Below are 18,170 nucleotides of genomic sequence, written 5' to 3'. Positions count from 1 at the left end.
CCATAAACGTTATTATTTGATTTCCTTTCTTTATTGTGCACGAGAGGCACTCTACAATGCAATATAGAGTAATAATAAAAAGTTAAAACTGATATTATGTAAACATTTAAATGTTAACCACATTAACAATAAAAAGTTAAAAGTAATAAACAAAAAGTTATAAGTAATAAATAAAAAGAAAAATAAGCGTCAATATTGACATTTAAATGTTGGGTCAATTATAATAAAAAGTAAAAGTAGTAAAAATATTAAAATTCAATTTGTTATATTTTGATTTTGTTATTAACTTGTGAATAGGCTTTGTTACAATACCATGGGCCAAGAACATGGCTTATCACTACCACATGCCCAAAAGCCATAATTTATTTCACAACCAAAATATTTTATAACAATATGACAAGATTATTAACCATGAATATTCACCCCTAGTAAATAGGTTTGTTACAATACCATGGGCCAATACCATGGCTTATCAATACCATATGTGCAAAAAACATAAATTATTTCACAATCCAAATATTTTATAATGATATGAAAATATTCTTAACCATGGATGTTCAACCCTACTTTACCATGGATATTATTAACTTATAAATAGACTTTGTTACAATCCATGGGCCAATACATCGTTCATCAATACCACATGCCCAAAAAACATAACTTATTTCATAATCAAAATACTTGATAACAATATGACAAGATTCTTAACGATGGATATTCACTCCCACTTTGCCATTGATATTATGAACTTGTGAATAGGCTTTGTTAAGCATAACTTATTTCACAGTCAAAATATTTTATAACAATATGACAAGATTTTCAACCATGGATATTATTTACTTGTAAATATACTTGTTACAACACAATAGGTCAATACCATGGCTTATCTATATCACATGCCCAAAAACCATAACTTATTTATTTCACAATCAAAATATTCTATAAAATATTTTATTTTAATTTATAACATTTTTTTAATTGAATCTGAAAAAGGGTTATAATTACTTTTGAGATATATCTAAATCTAAAACCTCTATTCTTACGACTACTAAAAATATTCTCATAGAAATTAAAACAAGGTTTTAATAAAGTTATATGAGAATAATTTTATATATAAAGAGGTGAAATTTATATACTATAAATAATATTATTAAGGACCTACATAGATCCATCTTAACTCATTAGCCAAGTCATTAGAGAAAGGAAAGCGAAAAACAATAATAAATGAAAGATAATGCATTATTTTTTTCAAGGTTTTCATTATTGTATTTTATTTGACATGATTGATCCAAAATATAAGTTCCATATGTCACAACCAATTGAGTTTTTTTAATTTAGATACTTTCTTAAACAAAATACAATGGGATTAAGTTTAAGAGAGAGAGAGAGAGGGAGAGAGAGAGAGACGGAGAGAGGGAGATGGAGGAGGGCGAGAGATGAAGGAAGGAAAAAAGGCATACAGAGATAGAGGTGGAGAGAGAGGAGGGGAGGGAAGACTAGATATATAGGGAGAGAAGGGGAAGAGAGAGAGAATGAGAGAGGGAGATAGTGACAGTGTTGGAGGGGAGAGAGAGTGTGTGATTGATGGGGAGGAGAGAGAAAGGGAGGTGTGAGAGAAAGGAAGAGAGAGAGGAATCAACAGAGAGATGAAGTTGGAGGGGGAGAAAGGGGGAAGGAAGAAGAAACGCATAGAGGGAGAAACATGGAGAGAGGGAGGGAGTGACAAGAGAGAGATGGAGAGAGTTTGAGGGAGAGAGGAGAGTTTTAGGGAAGAGAGAGAGGAGAGAGGCATATAAGGGGAAGGTAGAGAAGGAGAGGAAGAGGGAGGGAGAGAGGGATGGACACATATGGAGAGAGATGTGTATGTTTTGGGGATGAGATAGAGAGAGGGAATAATAAAGAGACATATACATAGAAATATAGATATTATATAACCAGCCTAGATCCATCTTAACCCCGGATCTATCAAGCATGGAAAGGGATCAAATCTCTCGAGGTGAAAACCTTTACTCAAGTTTTGCACAAAAAAAAGAGGTCTGCACATCAAGAGATTTTATCCATGTCGCTTGATAGATTCAGGGTTATGATGGATCTAGGTTGGTAAATTATAAATTGATTTTACAATTAAAGTATTAAAATATTTTAAATTATTATATTGATTATAATTAAAATATTTATATTTGCATTATAATAATATTATTATTAACCATATTTGTTTGTATTCTTTAGTATTTTGATATTAAAAAGTTTATTTAAATACAAATTGTTTTACACGAGTATATATTCATTTTAATTACGGATCTAGCACGTGGCAAGTGTGATAAAATCTTGTATGGTGCAATTTCTTTCAAAGTCCAAAACATGAAAAAAGAACCAATGTGATCTATAAAACACCCAAAGGAATCAAATATTTTGAGTTGTAATTTTTTTAGAGTGCAAAACTCTATAAACATTTGCACCTCCATAGAATTGGTGTCCTTTGCCCCTGATAAATCCACTATTTAAATTGCATTTTGAAAATTCCTTGGCCACTTGGATTGTGTAGACTAAGCTTTCATTGATGGATTTCATACAAAATTGGGCCAAACATGTACATAAAAAAGAGTAAAAATGTATAACACTAAGCCTACTTGAATGTTTGAACCATAAGATTTTATTTTAGAAATAGTTTTATTTTTAATCTATGATTTATATAAAAAAAGTTATTATTACGTATGTTTTTTAAATGTCACATATTAAGAATTAAATGAATTACACATGTAGCTCATATTAGTTTTACTAGGAAATAATTGATTTCTTTTACTTTCAATTACTTCTTTTCATTGTACATTGAAATATTTTATTATGACTAACATTAACTTTTTTAATACTCTCTCTAGTTAATATAGATATTCAAATAGTGTCTTTAGGTGTTGTATTAAAAGGTTTTTAAAAAGTATAAGAATTATACATCTTGTTCACACTTAAAATTGAAAATATAAGATTTGTTTACTTTTAATTCTTTTATCTCTCTAAAATTAATATAAAATTATGTTACTTCACATCCACATCTAAATATTTTATTTATGGTTGAGAATGAGAGAATTTTTTTATAGCTATGTCTACATTTAGTAACAAGTACTCTATGTAAAAAACGAAAAAAAACAACCTACTCATACTAAGATCATAAGTTTAAAATCACAAAAACGAGGTATTAAGGAAGCCTTTAACAAGTCCCTAAACATACAATAAGATAGATAGATATAAATCTCTAATTAAAAGATTAAGAAAACATTATTTAAAAAGAAAAGGAAGTTTTATACCTCTTTAAGCTAGATAATAAAATTCTAGAGGAAAATTCTAACTCATAAAGTTAAAGAAAACAATATGATTCATTTAAGGGACTCAAATTCCTGCTTGAAAAATGTTCATGAACCTCTTAACGTTATGCGGGACATTCTAACCCTTTCCATGTAGGAAGAAGTATTTCCTTTCCATGTAGGAAAAAGTATTTTGTTTAGGAAACATTGATTTTGGGGCTAATTGGCTAGCCAAAGTGAAAGTTAAAAACATCAAAGGCTACCAAGAAAAAATCCTAAAATTCAGACACTCTATCTTCATCTCTCATATTCACAAGCTCTTCAATGCAATAATAAATTAGTGTATCCCTGAATTATGGACTCAAATTCTCATTATTTATATTTTTCAATGTAGGGATAAAAACAAACATTTTAGTTATAAGAGCATTATTATTACCCCTATTTTATCCAATTATATGTAATTATTTTACAAAATAAGATCAATGTATGGTTAGAAAGCTAGGGTAAAAGAGCTAAAGGCAAGCCAAATTTAAGAGTTTTCATTTAACTATGTGTTATCTCATTACAATTAGGATAATTGTGACAGAGTGTCATAATACTAAAATTGATCTCCTATGTTTCTTTGTAGACTTTAGAAAAGTATTTGAGACAATGCCTAGAACTAACTTTTGGAATAGATTAGAATAGCTAAAGTTATTTTTGAGTTTAGATATTCTTGTGATAAGGTTATTTGATAAAGTTACTGCCGAGTTTAAAAACATTAAGAACATATTGAATGTAGTCATTCATAATATATGATTTAATCAATTTTCTTCCATTTCCTCTAATGTTTTTTACATATATATTGACAAATTAGAGGGTTGTTTTAAGAAGCAAGTTGTGTCACCTAACTCTAATTAGAATAGTCATCATTCTTCCTCTTTCTGTTGACAATATTGTTCTTATGATGGGGCGTCCCTATGATCTCAACATACAACTAAAAATGCTCAAATATTTGTAATCTAGCATTGGCATGACTATTAAGACTTACAATTATTTTTTTTATGATAATCAAATCCAAAAGGATGAGTCACTAATTCATATACGAAGACAAGAATTTGGGGGAGATGACTTCATACAAATATCATAGAATTATTTTTCAAGACAAGCTTACCTAAACCTATAGCATTGAAAAAGTTGATAAATGAAGGGTGGAAAAGATTTTATGACCTTGAAAACATTTTATCTCAATGAAAATTTGACTTTAAGAGAAGAAGAAGCTCCTCTTCAGGACTCTCATCACTCCTGCTATTTATATGGTTGCGAAGTTTGGGGTTTCAACATATCTAGAGAATCATGAGCAAATAAAAAAATACAAAATAATTTTATAACTTAATCTTAAAATGAAAGACAATACATCCTATCCTATAGAGAGTCTTCGGCCATTAAGAGTAAGACTATTTCCAGGTACCCAATGTATAATAATAATATAAACAACATGGAAGACAAGAGACTTCTTAATATTTCTTAAAATTTTAATAAAAAACACCTACCATTGAATTATGGTTGCTATAAAAATGCCAATATTGACTAAATATTTGGGGTGTCAAAGAAGAGGTCACTAGTAAAATAATAATGATAAAAAAATGTATTACATTTAAATTTAAGAAGAAATTGTAGTGCACTAAAAGATTGAAGAATAAGAGAAAATTAAGATACTACAGAAGATCATACATAATCGAGAAGATCAAAAATCAAATGTATCTCTTTTATTTATTAACTTAGAAAAGAAAATCAACATTATTAAAGTAATAATGGACTCCCATGATCTCTTTAGTGAAACACCACATTGAACAATTCCTAAATATCATAAATGGGTAAACTTTTCTATCTCTATGAAATTAAGAGGGTCAAATGTAAAATAACTTTATCATATACTATTTTGATTATGTTATCCTTTAACCCTTTTAACCTTTAAGTCATCAAAACTATGGCGATTTAATAATGCTTCTCCTCATAAAGGTTATCGAACACAAAAAAAAAAAAAAAAAACAAACCAACATTTCTTAACTTTTACTAAAGTCTAATAAACCAAAGATGATCTATATGGATTTTTTTTTTAAAACAAAAATCAGTATGTATTTATTAAATCTGCATCGGTTCATAGACAGAAAAACTCGGAGATACATCTTCCAAGAATAAACCCAACTGGGAATTCATGCTATACTGCCTACAACCTCCAATTATAAGAACCAGAGCTAATATAGGAATTCCCTGGAGAGTTCTATATTACACTAAATATATTGATTACATAGGCAGAGCATGTCAAATAAAAACATTAAAAAATATAACTAGACATCTAACACTAGTCAATATTACTGGTAGGCATATTAAGGTAGAAATCATGTTTCCCAATGAGATCGTGATGGAGAGCCTATGTCCCTTGAGATTCCTTTAACTGTAGTTCTGATATCATGCTTCTCATCATGTCCATTTCATCATACGGCCGAGAAAGTTGGACGGTGAGATTCTGCAACTCTTCTGCCAACTCAATGTGAGAATGGGTCATTTGAAAGAACTTGATCTGCAGGTAAGGTCATCCTGCCAGAGAGGTCATCCTGCCAGAGAGCTTTGTGAATAGAGAGACATTGAAAACACGGGCTATCCTCTAAAGGAGATTCAGAATTCGAGGGGAAATCCATATTTTTTTTTAGTAACAGTCAACCCCATTTTTGGCAATTGAAGAATATGCTTGCAACTTGCTGTGAATAGAGATATCCCGACATAATTAAGGAAAAAGGTGGCCAAAATGGTATAAAACCAACCTTTCTCTTGCTGAATTGCTTCGGATTCAATGACTACTTTTAGATAGTGCCTTTGAAAGAACCTCCCAATTGCCAATTACAATTCTTTGGTCACATCCGTGACCAAAAATCCAAGAGAAGTAAGCTTGACCATCAGCTTGGAACCAAATAGAACTAGTAAAAGAAAGTTCATAATTACGTTGAAACAACCGGAGCCTCCACGGACCAAGAGGGGAGAGAACGAGCTTCCCAGGACCCAAATTCCCCTCTAAGACCACGATTCAGGAACACCAGATTTCCCACGAACAGAAATGCCAAGCCAACACAACCACCAACCTAAGAAGATATTAGAACCGAGAGAGGAGCTCCAAGTCAACACAACCACCAACCTAAGGAGATATTAGAACCGAGAGAGGAGCTCCAAGCCAATACAACCACCAACCTAAGGAGATATTAGAACCGAGAGAGGAGCTCCTAAAAGAGCTCCTGTCAATGAGGGATGTTTGATGCCACATTTGGCAATTGAATTAAACTTTAGAGCTCAAAATCTGGAAGATGAAATAAAAATCAAGCCAAAGAGATGAGAGAGAATGCTCCGAGGGGGAGGCCCCTTGAAAATTTATCGCCACCATCATTGCCATCCGACATAAGCTCCATAATTTAGGCATTGATTCCCTTACAAAATACTCTCATTTCCTCATCATTTTTCGATCAGGAGAATTTTCCCTACAATTTTGATGAGCCCAGGTATTGCATCAAGGATGTTGCAATTCCCAAGGCTTATCAACTTAAATTATCAACCTGGGGTTCCTACAAACTTAGAGGTGACAATGTTATATGCACACTAGATCAAGTTCTACTCATGTCAACCTTAGTCATTAGATTGGATCAAGGCATAAAAAGACCACTCCTTCAGCTAACTACAAAGAGAATTTCTATGAAATCATACCATGGTTGGAAGGGAATGAACATTATTCTATCTACATATATGAAAATAGCATTCATTAAATGTAAAGATTAATTGTAACTTCATGAAATGGATAGACTATACAAGTTGCAGAAGTAAACTTATGCTATTCTATTTTCACTCTAATCAAATCAATGTTCTACTTGCAAGGATCACTAATCTAATTATAACTCGCTTGAAAATAAGGAATTTAACCTTTAGCATAACTATGGAATTACGATACTAAGTATAATCTACTTGTTGTTTGATGTTTGCAGAGGATGAAGGATAGGTTTGGAGTGGTCTTCGAGTTGACCTAGTCATGGAATCAAAGGTTGGGGACTATTATTCAACTTGAAAATACAAGAGTTAGGGTCCTAGGGTGAATCTGGTTGAATTTAGGCAATGCTACAGGATTGCTACATGAAGTGTTGTTGAAGAATCTAGAGCAAATGTAATTTATGTGATTCTTCTTAGCATGATAACTATTTGTGAGGTATTTTATCTTTAGCTTATTAGCACAAATTTTCTTGATATCATTAGTGTGTGTATTTCTTACTTCATTAAATATCTACCAAAACAAGGAGACAGTAACACATGATGTTGTCTTTATGCAAGGGTGAAAACCTCTCCTCTTGAGAGGAAAACCATTTAATATCTTCTTATAGATTCTTTATTGACGAATACCAAGACCCTTGACAAAATAATTTACTCAATTATTCTTCAAGACACTTGTCATTATCTCTTGCACTCTTCGACCTTCACAGTCTTCCTCCTTCACACTGTATCACTTTATTCCTTCTTCGCACTGTTATTACACTATCACTAGGAGAGTCTCGGTCTCCTTTTTCCTTTGCAACCCTAGACACAATCCTCGGCCTTCACTGATCTCTTCTTTCGATCCAAGATAGCCTCTTTGTCTTTGGTCTTCTTCTATCACCATTCAACACTTGATATAGCCCTTAACTGTAGCTTCCACTGTCTTAGAACAGACTTCGATCCTTCTCTTAGATGACAAACTTAGCCCGAGAACCCTTAAGACATTTACGCACCTGTAGTCACCTTCCTTCTTCACTATAATACCCTTATCTTCTTATCTCTGAGATTCATATTGTTTTAGATTAGAGATGTCCGAATTTCTTGACGATTATGAGGTGAGGTCACTCTATAAATATAGTGACTTATGCTTGTCATTTAGGCCGACATGAGATCCTGGAGATAAGCCAACATTACCTTAAGGAGAATACTATCCTTCTTTTAGCTGACTGTAAGAGAGATAGTGACAATGTCTTGGAGTGAAAATTTGACATGTGTAACATTACTTCATAACTTCTTAATTATATTCATAAAAAGACAACAAAACCTAAAGACATCAAGAAGAAGTCTTTCACCTATGAAAAACACATCTTGCTCATGAAACCCATGATGCAAGGAATAAAATAAATACATTTTTTTCTTATTTACATGAAATCATAATTTAATTCATTATGAAAATCGAACCTAGTTACACCTTTCTTCAACAAGTGTTGTTAGCAACCCTATTTTGCTACACGACTGCACTGTTTTGCTACACGAGTAGGTCTGAGAGCTTTCTGAGGGAAAGGATGGTGTCTTGAAGGTGGATGAAGGTGGATGAAGGTGAATGAAGGATGTTTGAGGCCTTTTTCTAAGTCTATCACCCCTTGTAGGCCTATATGTCACAAAATTTCATGCCCACAGTGTCCTTCATTGGCCTTGAAAGGATGATCTTGGTGGTTGAGCTTGAGAGCATTTGGCCTTGAAAGGATGATCTTGGTGGTTGAGCTTGAGAGCAGTATGAGATGTCTAAGAGGAGGGTGGAAATATCTAAGTGGATGTGGATAAGTGTGAAAACCCCTTGCAAGTCACTCGGTAGCCCCTACAGACCAATAATCATAACATGCATCTATTGATCAATATTGCAAAAAGATAAATCATGGTGGAAAATACGAGTTGAATTTTATTTCTTCAAGATCTACTCTGTCATACAAAATGCATCTAATTTAATTTCCAAATCAATGCTGATAAATCTAAGTTACAGAAACCAAGCATGAAAAATTATTTCAATCCAAAAATTAGTAATTTCCAAGAAATCATAAACACATATTTTTTGCTTGTTGTTGTAGACACTTCAACCAAACTTCCCACAAGAGAGGTGGTGACCAAACCTACAACTACAATATCTACAATACAATTTCTAGTTAAGAAAGGAAATAAATAAAATGACTTGAAAAATAACAAAAAATGAATACAAGAAATGGACTAAAGCCTCTAGGTTAGGCCCAAACCTAAGGGTTTCATCCCTCCAAAATTAAGTCAGATGTAGGCCAACAATAATCTTTCCATTAATAGAAAACAAGATTCACATACATCATATCAAAGATGAAAATAAAAATGTCAATCTCTTGGATCTCAATAGCTATTCCTATCTCCAACAAAAGTTTGAATCCTAATGAGCCCTTAGGCTTGTTTATTTATACAAGAAAAGGTTGAGGAGCAGCGCCCTTGGGAGCAAGATTGCTTCCCTTGAAAATCTTGAAAATGGTGGATCTAGTTCCCTTGGATATTCACATGCACTTGAGTTCCTTGGATACCAGTGGACATCGATCTATTAGTGAGGAATATTTGGTCTCAAGTTGAGTTCGGGAGTTAATGTAGTTGACAAGCCTCCTATATTCTCTATAGATGCCTCCAACGAGCCCCTGCATAGTAAATATTCCTAAAAATGCTTCTTTTTCATGCATATTAATCACATTGGGCCATGAAATATGAAAAGCACCATTTAATCTCCCTACTAAGGACATTATGGATAAAAATGCAAACTAATGTGAGAAAATAGAGTTTAAGGGATGGAGGATAGCAGCATGGACCACAAAATATACCTATTGATGGGACCCATCATCACCCCCTTGTTGAAGGAGTTTCTCATGCTCTAAGCAATGTAGTCACTGATATTAAGTTCATCCATGAACTTGGTAGCCTCTTTGACATCCCAAGGAATCTAAGATGGTCTTCCTTCCTGTGGATAGAACGCTACATTTGCTTCTATGTCTTCCCACTCCTTTTGTTCTTATGGTTTGCCTCTTCTCTCTTGTAGGCCCAATAGTAAGGGTGGACTAGTTTTTAGCCCTATCCAATTGATCTTTAAGCTTTTCATGATCCTTTTGTAGAGTGGGTTTCTCTCCAGGGCATTTCTTAGTCTTTTGGGAGAGTGATACTCCCTTATTTGCAAATTGTGAGGTAGATCATGCCATCTCCTTTGTTAAGCTTGCAAGATTTCAATCCCAAACAACCTAAGGGTGTCCTTGAAGTGGAGGATAGATTTTTCTTATGTTTACATGTACTGAGGGACCAATTTTGGATTGGTGGAGATGGTGTTTTCGTTACTGATGATAGCCTTGGGGCTCACTAACTCTGCTCTAATGTATAAATTATCCTTTTCTTCATTGGTCATCACCCTCTTCACTTCTTCAGCTTTGTTTCCTCATGGGTCAATCAAGAAGCTAGTGCCATTAGTTTCATGTCCCCCAATATTGAGTTGGGGTCCCATAATTTCATGTCTATGAGGATCATATTATGCATATAAAACTTAGCCATTTTGAATCTATCCTCAGTACTTACTTTCTAACAAAAGTCAATGAAAATCTTGTAGTCTTGGGATGGTAGAGAACCATAGTGTGCTAATGTATTTATCTGGAATTTCAACCACTTTTCCTTGAGGAAGATGGAATAGCACTTGGATGGTTGTCTGTATTGTATGGCTTCCATGGACAAACTTGCCATGGTGGCAAGTTGTACCTACTTTTCCTGCATCTACTGCCTTAGTCTTTGATTTTCTAATTGCAAATGTTCTCGCATGTCTAACCCCCTCAATCTTAGGTAAACCATTTCTTTGCCCATTTTTTCCAATTTCTCCTCCATAATACCCAAATCCTCTACCTTCTTTGATTTTTCCATCTACATCCGTCTGTGTGTTCTGCCCCTCTCTTTATAATTCAAACAAGAGGGCGACTGAAAATTTATCAAGTATAATCCTACCTCCATCAAAAAATTTGTAGTAGGAACCAAGGTCAGGTTGTGATATAAGCTCTTAGAGTTCTTGGAGACCTTCTTCTTCCCATTTTAATTTCTCTTCCTTTTCTTGTAGCATTCCTTGTTGCTCCTATAACATATTTGTCCCTTCCTATGGTAGCCCTATTTTTTCTTGTAGCTCCACTGTTTTCTTCTGTAGTTCCTCTATTTGTGATTTGAGCTTCTTAGATGTGATTGCTTTAGTGGTGGGCCTCCTTATTGGTGGCAAAGGTTATTTACCATTGACTTTAGGGGGGATGAACTCCTCAATTTTCCCTTCAATGGGTCCCAATTCTCCTCCTTAACTCACTGACTCATCAATTTTGATTTAGATAGTTAAAGGAGGCTAAGGCTTCCCTTGATTAATCTTGGGGCTAATTCTCCTCTTGTAGTACATGGGGCCTTTCCTACGATTCCTTATCTTGGGCTTGGTAGGTGTGCTCAATGTGGCCAAAGTATCATCCACCTCTTGTTCTATGGTTCCTGGTGAGAGGCTTATTTGCTTCCCTTGTTTTCTTATCCTTTAATATCTAGAGGGCACCTCAAGGTACTAGATCCATCGTAACCCCGGATCTATTAAGCGAAAATGATCATAACCCTAGATCCCTGTCACTTGATAGATCCAGGGTTACGATCAAGATCTTTTCTTCCCTACCCCCCATACTAGATGGTAGTGTCTCTTCTTGTTGTGTGGAGGTAAGGGCTTGTGTCTCAATGAAGGCCTCCCTATCCATGTCCATAAAGTCAGCCCACAACACAAGGCTTTTGAGATGGCTTATGGAATTCATGACAGTGAGGTTAATGAGGCCATAATGGGAAATGTACTGGTGCCTCCCTTCCCTCACTCTCTAGCTCATTTCAATGATTGACTGAAAGAGGAAATTTGGAACACTGAGCCTTCTTGGAATTCGTAACTCTATCTGGAACCTTAGCTTATGGAGCAATGTAAATTGATAGTTATACATAAAACTCAACCTCTGATCACAAGATATGTACTTGAGGATGTTATAGGCTACCTCATCCCAAGGCTAAGTGAGTCTCTCTCTTCTCACTCTGTTTTTATATGTAATAGGCTCCTCTTCAGCAAGGAAGAATTTTTTCTTGGCTGAGACATTTAGTGTCCTATCCTCTTTGACCCATCGAAATAATAATGGTATTGTGGTTACTTTGTTGATGATCTATGCATTCAAATGTATGGAAAGTCCTCTAACAACAATAGTGGCATTATCTTCTCCCTAAGAATTGAGGGCCATGGCAAATTCACAGGTTACCTCATCATCATTCCCCTTTAATTTCTCAAAGAACCTCATCCACTGATGTCTCAGAAAAATATCCCTAACAAGAGGATGCTGATGGATTCTTTTGGTGTATGTGGGTTCTCCTTGATTGAAACCTCCTCTCATGGCTGCCAGTTCTCCTTCCCTGAGTGACCCGAGGAGAATTTTTCAAGGTTTTCCTCTGAGTAGTCTCAAGTGCAGAGGTAGGGATAGGGTGGCTGAAGCTTTTTCTTTTTGTGTTAGAGAAGAAGAAGGGTAATTCTCATTACTGTAATGAAAAAACTTTTCCTTTTCTCATGCCTTACTTTTCTTATGCAATAAAATAATTTTTCAAAGGAATTTACTTGCAAAAGGGTTTGCTATAGGATGATTGTAGCAAACAATTTTTTTTATGCAAGTTTATGGAATGTGAGGAGGGAGGAGGCCACTTACCCTTTTTCAAGATGACTTCTTTATATTCATGGGGGTTTGAGGAAAATTCCTAGTGGTTTGGGTTCCTTTTCTCCTTTTAGTTCAGCCCTGTAGCACCTCTTTTGTGTTCCTATAGAAATTTAGGTGCTCCTGTAGCAGTGGTATCCAATCCTGTAGCACCTCCTGTGGCACCTGCAAACTTAGCCTGCAGCAGTTTAGTGGTACCCTAGGTATACTTTGGTAGCATCTAGCTCATCCTTCGGTACCTTGATGGATGTCTCCAACCATTTCTTGGGAATGAGCAATTGCACAAGTGGAATCAAGCCTTGTACTTTCATTCCCTTTTGTGCTAATGAGCTCAAAGCACCTTAGTGACCTAGCCCTTGCATGAATTTCCTCTTTTAGCTGTTGTCCCCACTCCTTCTGATTATCACTCCCCCTATTTTGATTTTTACTTGTTCCATGGGTGGATGAGTAGACTGCAGTTTACTAATCGAAGGTGTACATTTTTACTGGCCACCTCCAACCCATAAAAACTCTAATATCGTTCATTAAACACATATTTAACCATGGTGTGGATAGGGAAGAGCTGAGGGGTGTCATACCTGAGCCTACTTGTGATGCCAAATTGCTGGAGGTGCATGCATGTTTTTTTTGAGCTTATGATAGATCAATTTTCCTCTAGAGGTGTTATATTCCTTTATTTTTCTGATGCACAAGTCTTCACAAGATGATGATGTAGTCGAATGATGAAATATTTCTTCCATGCAGGTCTCTTTCTAGTATTCGATCTAATACTTCTGGAGGTGATAGGTGACCTAAAAACTACTCCTCAGGGATGGTGTGAATTCTATAGACCTTAGGAATGGACTCTTGATGTCTCAAGGTGGCCAAATCTTCATTCTCGAGTGGCAAGGATCCTTATTCTATGGTCTTGTTGGATATGTGTAGGATGCTACAGGACTGGTCTAGGGACATGAACCAAATCTTCAAAAAGTGGTGAAACTAGACATGAACCAAATCTTCAAAAAGTGGTGAAACAAGACATGAACCAAATCTTCAAAAAGTGGTGAAACTATGTGGAAGAAAAAAAATAGTGAAGGAAGAGTCCTTTTTTTGTGTTTTTTATATGGTGAGAGGTGGAATCTTGATGATGGAATTGACTAAATGGAATGGATGAGGGGAAGAGGAATTTGGGTGTACCTCTCATAACATTTCCCAAGGTAAAACATGACCTTTTGGCCCATTTTTCCAAGTGGATATCCCTCCTTTAGTATTTACGATTACTCCCGTAGCATTTCAAGACAATCCTGTAGCAATCCTAGACAATTCTCTAACATTGTACGGTTAAGGAAAAATTGGCTGCAATTGCTTGTTGAGGGATGGAAAGATGTAGGGAGATGGATGAATGATGATAAAAATCAAATGCTTGGTCTAGGGGACTGGAGAAAGGTACTGTGGGCTATGTGCATTCAACTATTGCTTCCTTGACTGTATGGAATATTACAAAAGAAAAACATAATTTATGTAAGGATTCATCCTTGAGTTTTATTTTTTTGTGAAACATGCAGACTGCCTATGGAGAGGTTTTCAGCCTGCATGCTTTCCCAAGGCATCTTAAGGGAGGTTTCACCTAAATATATTTTCATCTTATTTATATTCTTTTTTTCTCTTGGGTTGCCTATGAGAGGTTTTCAACCATTAGGGGATTTTTGAGGTCTAAAATGGGCCTCCTAAGGAAATTATAAAATAATAGTGGAAATAATAAAATAAGATTAGATCACATCACCAAATTTTATAGGGAAAAAAATAAAAACTATTTTTTCAACTCGTATTTTCAACTTATCTCCCTATTGGCTTACTCAAATTTCGAGTGGAAACACTTTTTGAATGCATAATTTGATTCCTCATCCAAGGAGTACCCATTTTGCATACTTTTGATGGACCCTACTACATGAAAACTAAGAAATACATGAAAAACGTGATTGCAACCACGTTTTTTCATGTATTTCTCATTTTTCATATCAAAGGGTCCATCGAAAGTATGCAACATGGGTACTATTTGGATGAGGAATTAAATTTTTCATACAACGAGCACTTTTGCTCAAAATTTGATTAAAACCTTAAGGAGATAAGTTGAAAATACGATTTGAAAAAGTAGTTTATTATTTTATTATTTTTTAATCTTTTCACTTTTTTACTCCTAAATTGGTGAATCATCCCCCATGGTTGACATAATCATCTTGAATCCTATTGGTTCTTATAAAGCTTATTTTGGTTGTACATTTTTCTTAGGAGGCCCATTTTAGACCTCAAAAGTCCCCTAATGCCTAGAGTTGGCCTTAGGTGCCTCATGGAGCTTTTCATCTAGGCCATTTCTTTTTTCTTTTTTCCTTTCAGAATCTTCGTGGACTGAGGGTTGGGAGTCTCCCAATCACATTCAAATCCTTACTAATTGAACGAATAAAATCCTATTTGGACAAAGTTATCTTCTAAAACTTCAACCTGTAACTATTAACTAGCAAGGGGATACCTTCTTCATCAATTGTTTTGATTTGGACAAACCCATTTTCATGACATTTTTCCACTAGATAAGTGGCCAACCATATTTTCATTAATTTTCCTTTGAAATCCCTGAATCTTGAGTCATACAAAAGGGCCCGATCACCTTCTTGAAAAGCTCTCTCCCTAATGTGTTTGTCATGACAAATCTTCCTCTATAGCTAGACTACCTCAATGTGCATGAGAGCTTGCAACTTGAATTATTCTAAACCATTGAGTTGGAGAAACCTCTCTTGTTGTGCTTCATTGATGTCCAAGTACATCTGAGTTGCCATCCTTAAGTTATTTTATTCAAATTCAATGGACAGAAGGGCCTTCTTCCCATAGACTAATTCAAATGGGGTAAATTCAGTGGTGGTATTCCAAGTGGCATTGTAGGCCCAAGTGGCTTCTATAATTTTGTCTGTCCAATCCTTTCTACTGCTTCTAAAAACCTTGGTCAAAATGTTCTCCAATGCTATATTTGTGACCTCCACTTGCCCATTTCCTGAGGGTGATAGGGAGTGGATGTCCTATGCTTGATGTGGTGCTGCTTCATGAGGTATTCGATCATATTTGAGGTGAATTGTTTCCCTTAAACCGTGAACAACTCTCTTGGAAAACAAAAATTGTAGAAGATGTTCTCCCTCAGAAACTTAGCCACCTTCTAGTCACGTTTTGCCTTAACTGCCTATATTTCAACCCATTTAGTTAAGTAATTAGTTACACAATCATATACTTATTTTGTCCTAATGGGGGATCAATGGTCCCAATGAATTCCATGCCCCATTTCGAAAATGGCTCTAGAGTCACTTGATATTGTAAGGGAATTTCATCCTTAGGTGTGGGCTTACCCATCCTTTGGAACTAATCAAACTTAGTTGTGTACCTTATTGTATCTTGATGTAGAGTGGGCCAATAGTAAGCATCTTGTAGAAGTTTGAAGGTTTTTCTCTTGGCAACAAAGTGGCCTCCACAAGGTCCATCATAGCATGCTGAGAGGATGTCAAATACCTCCTCTTCCCTCACACACCTTCTCAAAATCTGATTTGGCCCCAACTTGGAAATATTTCCCCTAATCCAAGTGAATGGGGCACTTTTCCTAATAATCATGCTTTTCTCCTTGGAGAATAGATTAGGAGGTAACCTCCCAGCAACAAAGTGTTTTTCTATGTCAACAAACCAAGGAGAGAGAACCAAGATGAAAAAGAGGTGTTTATATGGGAGTTTATCATTTATCATCTCCTGATTTTCTACGAGTAAGGTTAGTATTAACAAGAAATCTACAACCACTTTCTCCTTCCTCGGTTTGTCAATAATAGTCAAATCAAATTGCTTCAATATTAACAACCATCTAATTATCCTAGAATTTAAATCAAGTTTATTCACTAAATACTTATTGGTTTTATGATCAATGTGGACAAAAGTTTGATATCCATTGATGTAGTGCCTAAACTTGTTGAAAGAGTGTACCACCACCAGGAGTTCCTTTTTAGTGACTGTATAATTTAGCTCAACTTCTGAAATTTTCTTTATAATGAAATAGATATCATAAGGAAATTGTCTTCCACTTGTCCTAAGCATGCTCCTACAACTTTATTTGATGCATATGTGTGTATATGGAAAGGTATGCCCAATTGGGACCCCTAAGGATGGCTGCAATGATCAAAGTTTCTTTTAGCACCTCAAAGACCTCTTGACATTTTTTCGTCCAATAGAAGTCTCAATATTTAACCAATAGTCCAAATAAGGGTGAAGTCAATTTACTGAAGTCTTTAATTGACCTTCTATAATACTCATCCAACCCAAGGAATCTCCTGACACATATTTTCTTTTGAGGGATAGGGACCCTTTTAATGATGGTAATTTTGATGGGGTCAACCTATATCTCTTCCTTGGATATGGAACGACCTAGGATAGTCCTTGAATTCATCAAAATTTTACATTTGTTGGGACTTAATGAAAGATTCATCTCAATGAATTTATTTTAAGACTTTGCACATGTTAGAAAGAGCTTTCTGGAAGTCACAACTAGAAGGATTGAAGTCATCCTTGTATATCTCAATAGTGTCATGACAAAGGTCAGCAAATATACTCAAAACTACCCTCTTGAAGGTAGCAAGTGCATTACACAAAGCAACTAGAAGGACCCTATAGGAATAGGTACCCCAAGGATGTGAATGTAGTCTTGTCTTGGTACGTCCTCATCGCTAATCTGTATCTGTTTGTACCCACTTAACCCATCTAGGAAGGAAAAGAATCTCTTCCCTACAAGGCCATCTAGGACTTGGTCAATGAAAGGCATATGGAAGTGGTCCTTATTTGTAGCCTTGGTAAGTTCTCGATAATCAACATAGATCCTCCAATTCCCATTTTTCTTGTGGACTATAATTACGGGGACAACCACTCACTATCTGAATTGGGGAATATGAACCCTGCTTCTAGTAGCTTTTGTAATTCCTCTTTCACAATGTCCTTAAGAGTTGGGTTCATCCTTCTCTGAGGTTTGTGCATAGGCTTGCATCCCTCTTTGATGTAGATATGATGAGTACAAACTGAGGGATGCACACCTTTCATCTCCTTATAGTCCCAAGAAAAAGCATCCATGTGTTGCCTCATAACACTACATAATTGTTCTTCCTACTCAAATGAGAGAGAGGGGTTGATCTTTAGAATTTTGGATGGGAAAATATCTACAACCTTGGCATGTTCTAGGTTAGGGTCAATAGAGCAAAAATCATTCCAAGGGTTAATCTTGGATTCATTCATCAATTCATCAACGGTCATGATAGTAGGAGGTTGATTTTGTGAGATATTGTCAATA

The sequence above is a fragment of the Pinus tabuliformis genome, chromosome 9 (assembly GCF_031772625.1).
Source record: "Pinus tabuliformis cultivar Carrire ecotype Pingquan chromosome 9, CPIR1, whole genome shotgun sequence".
Lineage (NCBI taxonomy): Eukaryota > Viridiplantae > Streptophyta > Pinopsida > Pinales > Pinaceae > Pinus > Pinus tabuliformis.
Note: the sequence above shows the minus strand (reverse complement) of the source record.